The following is an 8753-nucleotide window of genomic DNA, read 5'->3' on the forward strand; positions in this document are numbered from 1 at the left end:
GATTATCAGCCACTGGGACTGATGTTGAGAAATTACAGAACCTGCACCCTCAGGGGTTTCTAACATTTGACTGGACAAAGCCCTAAGCAACACCATCTCAAGTTACAATAATAATTTGCCTCTAAATGAAACACTTCAATTGTATAAGCACACATTTGCAAAGCCAATATAAATGTATTTATTTATTTGTTTTTAGCCTAAATTAAAGAAAGAAAAAATGTTCTAGTGTAATTGCTGATCTTTACAATGAACACCTGCTAACATGGCCAGAAACACTAGCATTTCTCAAAGAAAAGACTATTGGGACTGAATTATAAAGACTGACTGCTTATTATGCAAGAATTGGTTTGTAGAAACAGAACCATCCATGCAGTAAAAAAGAATTTAAAAAAATCCCAGACTTGATTTTTCCACTGCTGATAACAAGCAAACCTCAATTCCATGAACCTGTATGGAAAGCAGCATACTCCCTACCCTATGCAAAAAAAAAAAACTTATTCCAAACACTGAGGTTCCCTTCAGTTACCTGTAAGCCTGCACACCAGGGATATTTATGAAGTTCAAAAGTAATGATAAAAGAAGGGCACATGCATACAAACTTGGGAGAAGCAGGGCAAGAATGTAGGACAGTAAGTTCTCCTGCAGCATAGTGGTTTTGCAGAGAACAGAGCAAAAGGCACAGTGCTCACAGTGCAAAGCTGAACACAAGCACAGAACTTGGGGACCAGCTGCATTCGATTAATAATAAATACGTCCTTGTTATGTATACAAGACGTTTCCAGGCAATTTCTAAGTCCGGAATAAAACATCAAACCCAAAGCCACACTGTCCAGAGCAGGGTGGGCCTCTGCACTAACTGGAGGCGTGGCACAGTCACACTCTGGGCTGGTCAAGCACCAGGAAAGAGTGAACGTTCAGTCAGCAACTGGAGCTGCTTGGCATCAGCACCAGTAAAACAATGCAAATACAACCTAAGCATGCAAAAATGCACCTCACAAGAAACCCATGCTTAGAAATGCTGAATTACTTGATAGTGCTTTTCCCCTGGTGTTATAATTTTGATGCTTCTCAACATGAAAAAGAAATCTGGGGAAAAAATGTGAAATTTAATTAAATTAGATGTATACTATGCCATCAACCAAAATAAAAAGGCATACATGGCTGATGATATTTTCATTTGACAACTGACATGGTACACCATCCTTTTGGTTTTGTCTTTAGGTAACTGAAGCAATTATGAGAATTACTTTTCCATCAGTACTATAAGAACAGATCAATCAAAAATCCCTCTTCTTTTTTTCCTGTGAGCTAAGTTTATTTTACATTTACACTATGCTTCAAAACTGGCAGAAACGTTTATTGGCCAGGGCAGAAGTTGTTCCTACTTACTATTAAAAATTTTTTTTTTCATTTATCAATTGCCAATTTGACAAGCAGGATTGTTCAAGACTGGTCAGAAAAGACCTCAGAAAAGCTCTTGGAGCAAGCACTAGACGGAATGCTAACCCATAAATTGAAAGGAATACGAGGTGCATCAATCACTAAAAGGCAACAACAATTGTATTTTTGAAGTTTCTGACAAACCGCAATGAGAAAAAAGGGACCTATAGTCTTTAAATAAAAGGTAAGACTGATCTGAGTAGCTGCCTTCAGCAACTGTCCTTCAAATATGAGAACCAACAGACCACCCATGATAGAGTTGTAACAGAGGAAAAAACCCAAATAGATCTGTTATGTGGATCAAGATCATTCCAAGCCAAGTAATCTCCTCAGGCTTTAAAAGATGAGGGAAGCAGACCATAGACTGCTGTATGTCTTTCACATGGAAACCTAAGTCAAAAATTATAACATTACCAACGAATAAGCTATGAGCAATAATGGAAACTTAATGAATTTCACTCCTCTTCTTCCTTCCAACTCTTGGCATATTTTGCTTATGCATAAAGAAAAAAAAGAAGTACCAAAAAAAGGTTATCTGCAATAAAGCAGACTCTTAACTGATTCCTCACTAAAATGTCAGCCTTAGAATAAGGGCTCATTATTTCAGTGAAGACTGACACAAGTAATGGAAACTACCACACAGACCAAGTTTGTACTCACAAATTTATTTTCTTTAAATTTTTCTCATATTTGATCTCTGTAGCAGCAATTTGCCTCTCTTTGCCAGGAACAAGTGCTGCTCAAACAGAAATCTGACCAATCTCAATTCTCTGAGCATGATTCTCGGGTGAGAATCTAGTGCACAGTCTAGAGGAGGGTCTGAGTTTTTCACACCTACTTTGTAGTGAAGAAAATAAAGTGCAATTTAACTTACCATAATAGTAATAATTATTTATATTTTTCTAATTTCAAAAGTATTAACATAATTCTGCACTAAATCTGACATAAGATAATAAACCTTGGATTCAATTTTGTACCAATGACTAATCCAGCAGAGACACAAGTACATATTATTCCTCTAAGAAACAACTGCTGTTACTCATTGACAGTAATGAGTAACAGAAAAAAAAGAATAATGAATAATGAAGATGAAAAATAACCAGTAATCATAACAACCAGTGTTTTCATGACAGCTGCCATTGGGCTGACTACACAATCAATACCATAACCATCCATCTGCTGCAAAACAGAGCTGAAGCACATTTGCTAGCTTCAAGATGACCCTCACTGCACCGCAGTGGTATTTTAACTGACTTCAAATCCACGTTCTTTTCTTCAGAAAGCAAGATTTATTATCATCTGCCTAACAAGAGAACCAATACGTTTAAGTGAAAGCCTTCCAGCCTGACACGTTTAATTCCAGCCATTAACAGTTGAGATCAATGTTGCTCCTGCAGCACTGTTTAAAAGTTTAATGGGATGATCGTTAGCAATGCATCTGAGCTGGCTGCACTGAGAGACAGAGATGCTCAAACCTTTGTTACACTCTTGCACGTACCTGTTTAGTGTCTTCCAAACATAAACAAAAACTCCTGCCCAGCTCCCTTGGATTTACTTCTGACAAGAGAAACTGAATATGATGGTCTTTGCCAGCCAGGCAGAAAAACCTGAAAGCAGCAGCCAAACACAGCTACTAATGAATGAAACATAGACCAAAATCCAATAGTTACAGTGTACTGCTTATGCTAGTAGGCAAAAATAAAGAGGCCCCCAGGCCTGGAGAAGGCAAAAAAATGCAGGTTCAAACTCCAGCAACTTCAAATGGGAGATATGCCTGCCCAGGAAATTTAAAGCACACACAGAAATAATCTGATTTAAATAAACAATTACAGAATTTCAGTAACTTCACAAGGAATAAAAAAGAAGTAAAATTTCAGCTTAAATGAGTATGGAGTTTAGACACTGGAAATATGTCGGAATGGGAATATTCAACGCATAAATATGTTTATAATAACTGGAAAGACAGGGCAGCCTTTGTTTACTTATTGACTTCTACAAACTATTACCAACTCACAGAACCAAAGTCTACCTCAAAATCTTCAGTTAGAGAAGGCAAAGCTAAATAAAAGCCTCAGTGTAAGTGAATCAGTACTTCCACATCCTTTGTGTGGCAGGATCCCCATCATTCAGCCAACTTGTACCTTTTCTCTACATACACAAGTTTTAAATATTTGGTCCACAGAGTTACACGAAGCAAGAGCAGGTAACTGCTGGTCCCAACATAACAGATAACAGCCACCCCTCTGTACATATTTTATGTTCAGTAGTGCTTATTCCTCTCGGCCCTTCATTTAAAAAAAAAAAAAAAAAAAAAAAAAAAAAAAAAAAAGGCTGAGAATTTCCTGTGCCCTTTTAGTGCTTTCTTCTATGCATTTCCAAAGAAACATACAAGCAAATCTGGGAAATATCAGCATCAAGACAAGAAGAAGAGAGTGGAGGAAGAGATAAAGTTAACTCCCCTGAAGACTGTTTCTTTAGCAGAAACATTGGTATGTTTAAATATCTCATGAAGAGGTTTAAGAACAACTTACAAAACCAGAGCCCAGTCTTTCAATGCATACACACACATACCTGAATTTGCCACTGTTTGGTCCCATCAATTTGAGACAAATTACCTTTGGCATCAAACTGACAAGTGCTTTTCATCCAAAATTAATGCAGAGCCATAAAAATGCCCGGTATTTTGCAGTGTTATGTTACATTGGTCAGCAGCAGAGAAATCTGAAGCCAAGCACAGAGAAGATGGGACCAACAGTGACATTTGACAGCAGTTTGCAAGAACAAGCCACAAGAGAAAGTCATCACAAGACCACAACTCAGAGCACAGAGCCACAGAGGAGAAGGTTCAAAATTTTAAGGCCTTTAAATCAAGCAGAACTATAACTCGTAATATCAAATTTTGAGTGCATTAGCATGTGAAAAACACAGAAAATAAATCTCATGGTTGAGTACTCATATGTTTTATTGCATATTCTATGCAACAGTGGAATTCAGTTTCCCTCACAAATCTTCATTTTAAATAAAAATATGTATGCACTTGCATCACATGCTTATGCCAAACAGCAAAAAGCAATGAAGAATCTGTCTGACTGCGAGCAACAAAAAATAACAGAAGATTGCAGAACCACTTCCTCTAGTTATTGCTAAAGATTTTGGACTAGGACAACTTCCACTTACATCATATTTTTGTATGCAATTATTCTGCTTAGAAACATGACTCTTAAATCATAGATATTGAAACAAGCACATTTATTTCAGTCTTTCCTCTTAATAGTGCTCTGGATGAAGAAAATAGCCACAGGAATGCTATGTGTCTATTCTCTCACTGAAAATCTGGTAGTATTTATGCAGGGACTTGTTAAAGATGCAAACCAAGTGCATCTCCATATATTGCATGCTCCACATATGTAGGTCTTGCAGTGTTCCCACGGTGTTTCAGGCTGTACTACAGAACAAATATCATGCAGCCCAAACAGAATTCTTGTTAACTTCTCAGCTACTTCCATTTGTGTTGCGTAACAAAGGGGTTGTATTTTGATGTTTTGTGAACAATGATGCTCACACAAAGTACTTGTTTACTCCCACAGGAACAGTTCCAAATGACTGGTTTTCCTACCTAAGTGCTTATCAAATGTTATTGATTTCCAAGTTTTGGAGGAATTACTCTGTAAGAGGAATAGAGCTCAAAGGCAACAAAGACCTATGTGAAATCTATCAGAATTCTTGCTCTGAGCTTCCTGGTTTTAAAAATATTCACTCAAAGAATGTGACCACCCACAGTCCTTACACACAACAGTGACATTGATAAGAACTACAACACAATATACATTTGCTGAAGTGTGAAAGAAACGACAAGACAATGTCTTCTAGGAATGCTGAATGATTTCTGTGAAGTTTTGAGGACAAAGCTTGACATAATTAGAGAAAAACACCCTGAACAAAGTGCCTGAAAATGCAATAGATGTTTTAGCAATGCAAAATATTAAAGAGGGTTTTTTTTTTTTAATTGGAAGACATTCGTTCATCGTGTTAAAAATTACATACACTTTGCTTTCACGTTTCTTATTCTCACTTTAATTTTTATCTTCTCATGAGAAGCATTATTCCAGGAAACCAAGAAACAACAACATCCAGTTACTGAGAAATATAAACATCCATTTCCTCATCTTCACAGCGGGCACTACTGGCACATCCTGACCTCTCTGGCCCTCACAACTCTTGAATATATTTAGGTTAATTTCTGAAAGTTTCAGCCAAAAGATAAACTTAGTTCTATTATAGGGACCTCAGAACATTATTCTGTTTACAGTCAACCAGGCAAACTGCATATAAATAATTAACCAATGCTTCTAATAGTCAGAAAAACAGTATCATATCTGATACTGACAAAGTGTATTTAAAACATGTTCTTTTTTGCCCAAACTGGACTAAGTAAACTTCAAAAAGCAGTAACTAGCTTCAGTCTGAATAAAAATGCATAGAATGCTTTGGGTTTATTTCTTTGAAGATTTGAAACCTGGTGTGATAGCAAGGCAGGTGCATGAAAACCACAGAAGTATAAACATCCACTTACTAACAAAAATATATAACAATTCCAATATACGTCTGAACACAGCTTTAGTCCTGAGAAAGCTCTAGACAATATTGTTTATCTTATATAAACAAAATATACCAAACTAAGTTTCCTGAGAGGGTGAGGTTTGTTGTTTATTTGGGGGGTCTTTTGTCACAATGACAGAAGTTTCAGGAAACAAAATTATTTGTTGAAATACAAAATTGAGTTACAGTAGGTGATACATATGTATATGGATTATTCAAAAAGCAGGTTGATTTTAGCTATCAATTTTCTGTTAAGGTAAATGCTGAATCCAGTCTAGCTTAGCATTAAATTAAGCCACAGGGAATTTTTATTGAATATACACTGAAATCCCAGAGAAGGATACGTATTTTTTTCCTGAAAATCACCATTGTTTTTACTATGATCAGACGTCAACTGCACTGAAACACCGACACAGAAATTTAGCAGCAGCAGCAGAAGCCCTCACAGATGCAAACTCTGCAGGAGACTTGTTTGGCAGATCAGAGATCACTATCCGGGCACGAATCACTGACATACCTCACTGCAATGGTTCATTCCATAGGTATTTTATGTGGCTGTTCCCCAAAGACACCTCCAAAACAGCTCAAAAATTGTAACTGCCCAGAGGTTTCAAGCCTTTTTGGTCTGGAATGTAGACATAGATATAGCGTGTGTCTATTTAAAGGTTCTGCTACCTGAACCCAGTAAAAACCATAGAGGTAAAAGCTGAATGAAACAAGCATCCCACAGTCCGAAAATGTTTCTGTGAGAAGGTGTTTCTGATCTCCTGCCTCATTAGGGTGTTCTGAATCTTAGAACAGAAGATCATCCTGCACTGATTAATAAAGTTTTTGATGTATTGGCATACAGCATCACGAACTAGTTAGTAAGTCAGATACTTTACTGACTACAAAAGTAATCCTATGTTCAATAATCAAGGACAAGTTTTCAATGTATAGCCAGACTTAGTGTAAGAGTAAACTGGCTTCCTTCCCCACCTCCTTTGCATTGTGCCAAACCATCAGGAAAAGAAACCCAAGCTCCATTCATCACACAACCAGAAGTAATCTATCTTCTATGTCTCAACTGTTATTTCATACATGAATTGAGAATATTTCATATCCTGTAGCAAAACATTAAAGCATACAATACAGCTCGACTGTTTCTGAAGACAGGGAAAATATTTCTGGTATGCGAGACTAAAATAAATGTACAGTTCATGGTCACAACTGCAAACACCTAATCCTACTAAATCAAACCCCACACTCAAAGAATCACTACAATTAACGAATCCAAAATTCAAAAGATATCAAATTTCACTTGTAGAAACACAGAGCTGGACTTAACTTTTATCTGCCTTCTTCATCTCCTGTCATCCTTCCACCCATATCTCAATAAACTTTACTCTTAACTAAAGTTACAACACATATTACTCTTTCCCACATTCAAAAACGTCAACATTAATGCACCTTTACAGGTTTTACGTCCCCGTGCAAGGTTTTTAACAGTTACGTGGAGTAAACTTAGTCATTGTCCTATCCAGACAACCAGAAATTCAAACTGCAAAAGCTTGCGGTAACATTCCCAGACATGAGAATGTCCAATATTGCTACCCCTTCCCAAATATTCTTAATTACCAAGGTTTATAAGAAAATATAAAACCAGACCCCAAACTCACGGAACCCGGGCGCTGGTGAACGCCAAAGCGCTGCCCGCAGCGCCAGGGTCCGTCCGGCCCCGCACCAGGCACACACACACCCGCGGGCGGCGCACCCCGAGCCCGGGGCACGGCCGCTCCGCCGCCGCCCCCGCGACACCCGGGCGGCGCCCGCCTTGCCGCCCCGCTGCCCTCCCCTCGCTACGGGGCTGAGGGCTGCCTCGCAGCCCCGGGGAACGGCACGCCACGGCACGGGCTGGGCTGCAGGAGCCCGGGAGCCGCCCGGCCGCCGGCTTTAGAGCTGGCTGTGTGTGTGTGTGTGTGTGTGACACCCACCGACCCACCTGGCGGCTCCGGGGGTGATCCTGCACTCTTCGGGCGCAGGCCTCGGGCAAGCACAGCCCCGCAGGACTCCGCTCGGCTTGCCGCCCCTTCACACAGCCCCTGCTGCCCCTGGCCGCCCTCAGCCCGCGGTACCTGCCGGCCGCAGCGCTCCCCCGCCGCTCTGCGGGCTCGGCCCCGTCCGCTCGCTCGCCCGCCCACCCTCCTCCAGCGCGGGGGGGCGGCGGGTCCTGCGCCCGAGCTGCCGCCGCCCGCCGGCGGGGAGGGGGGAGGAAGGGGAGGAGGAGGAGTATGAGGGCCACTCCGGTGCTCAGGACTGTGCAATCGGGCCCGGAGCCATCGAGCGCCCGCGGCGGCCGGGAGGAGGGCGGGAGCGGCCCGGGGAGCGCGCAACCCGGGGCGAGGCGTCGCGGCGCCGGAGGGGACGGAGTCTCCGCCCCGGGGCGCTCCGGGGCTCCGCAGCCTCCGGGGCCGTGAGCGGCTCTGCGCTACGGGGGCTCGCGCTCAGCGCTGCCCCACCGAAAACAGCAACAAAAGATCTCTCTTGGTGATGCTTTGTGAAGGTAGCTCAGCTGGCACTGCTGGGACTTGTACCTGGCTGTGATCAGCGTCTTCCATGGCTTCTGATTTCCACTCCACTCCTCAGGCATCCACGTCCGTATTTCCCTGGGAGGGCCCCTGGGCACTGCACAGGACAGTGACAGGAACACGCCCTTTATAGTAGGCGGTCGTCAA

The 8753-nt window shown here is 41.3% G+C and overlaps 1 protein-coding gene across 4 annotated transcripts in view; it reads right to left on the minus strand.

Annotated features, from left to right (window-relative positions):
- The window catches only part of HEATR5A (HEAT repeat containing 5A), a 65127-nt gene extending 56374 nt beyond the window's left edge, over positions 1-8753 (minus strand). For 2 of the 4 annotated variants that reach the window (XM_066188392.1, XM_066188390.1), the window contains exon 1: positions 8613-8752. The gene's annotated coding sequence lies outside the window, so the exon portion shown is untranslated. Of the gene's footprint in view, positions 1-8020; positions 8115-8612 lie in introns of those variants that run through there. The other 2 variants (XM_066188393.1, XM_066188391.1) reach the window with 2 other exon arrangements.

This window comes from Chamaea fasciata, unplaced genomic scaffold (genome assembly GCF_029207755.1).
Source record: "Chamaea fasciata isolate MVZ Bird 193981 ecotype frontalis unplaced genomic scaffold, bChaFas1.0.hap1 SCAF_7, whole genome shotgun sequence".
Taxonomy (NCBI): Eukaryota; Metazoa; Chordata; class Aves; order Passeriformes; family Sylviidae; genus Chamaea; species Chamaea fasciata.